We start from the raw sequence: 1,650 nt of genomic DNA on the forward strand, positions 1-1,650 counted from the left end.
AATGGGCCTTTTAATTTCCTGGCTGCTGGTGCCAAGACTGTTGACTGTGGAGCCAAGCAAACTAAAGCTGTGTAAAATCTCAGTCTCTTCACCATCCATCCTGATGCTGCTAATTGGTCCAGTGGTGAGAATCTTTGTCTTCTTGACATTGAGCCTCAATCCATATTGTAGGCTGCAGTCCTTGACCATCTGCAGCAGGATACTCTTTGATAATTTCCACACTCTGTGGGTCACCTTTTTTTTTTTGGAAAGGAACTACATATGTATCTCTGTCAGTTAGTTGGCCAGGTAGTTGTCTTCCAGATTTCTTGATCTAACTTGGTGAGTATGCCCAGAGCAGCAGCTGTTTGCAGAAATATGCCAATGGTAAAGAGCAGCATGGGAAAGCAAAGCAAAGTATTATAAAGAAATGTCCAAAGAGATAGAGTCTGAAAAACAAAAGGTCTGCACTTGGTTGGCATTTCTTAAACTGAAGGAACTGAAGAATAAACTCAAGACTCAAGTTGCAGTATTCATGGATGCTTTGAGCACATTATAAAACTATCCAGGAAGCACTAAAAGAATATGTAAGGAACATACAGAGTCACTGTACCAAAAGGAATTGGTGGACACAGAAGAATGTCATGAAACAACGTATGAGTAAGAGTCTGAAGTGATGAATGAAAAAAGTTCGAGCTCCTCTGAAAGAACTGGCAAAAAACAAGGTCCCAGGAATTGATGACATACCAATTGAAATATTTCATGAAACAGACATTGGCCTGGATGTGCTCACCAAGTTGTGCCAAGAAATCTGGAGGGCAACCTCCTGGCCAACTGACTGGAAGAGATCCGTATTTGTCCCATTGTTCCCAAGGAAGGTTACCTGACAGTGTAGAAATAATTGAACAATATCGTTAATATCCAATGCAAGCAAGATTCTGCTGAAAACTTATCAAAAAATGATTGGAAGAGCACATCAACAAAGAACTGCCAGATGTGCAGGTTGGGTTTAGAAGAAGCTAGGATACTAGGTATATTATAGCTTATATTAGATGGATTTTGATTGAAAACAGAGAGTATTAGATGAATGTCTATCTATATTTCACTGACTATGCAAAAGCATTTGACTGTGTGGATCACAACAAACTGTGACTAATCTTAGGATAACGGGAATCCCAGAACATTTGATTGTGCTTAAGTGAAACCTATACTTAGACCAGGAGACAGTAGTCAGAACAGAACAGAGACACTGTTGTTGTTGTTGTTGTGTGCCGTCAAGTAGACTGCAACTCATAGCAACCCTATGTACAACGGCCCTAAACACTGCACTATTCTGTGCCAATCTCACTGTTTATGACACACCTATCTTCATTATTCCAGTCACTGAATCAATCCACCTCATAGAGGGATTTCCTCTCTTGCACTGTCCCTACACCCTACCAAGAATGACGTCCCTCTCCAAAACAGGTCCCTCCTTGCAATATGTTCAAAATATGTCAGATGAAGCTTCAGAATCTTTGCCTCCAAAGAACAGATTGGTTTAATCCTCTCTAGGAAGAAACTGTTCATTTGCTTAGCAGTCAATGGTATAATCAATATTCTTCTCCAGCACCACAGTTCAAAGGCATTAGTTCTCTTTCTGTCCTCCCTAGTCATTGTCCAGCTCTCTGA

Source organism: Elephantulus edwardii, unplaced genomic scaffold (assembly GCF_000299155.1).
Source record: "Elephantulus edwardii isolate Elephantulus edwardi_28Jun2011 unplaced genomic scaffold, EleEdw1.0 scaffold00293, whole genome shotgun sequence".
Classification (NCBI taxonomy): Eukaryota; Metazoa; Chordata; class Mammalia; order Macroscelidea; family Macroscelididae; genus Elephantulus; species Elephantulus edwardii.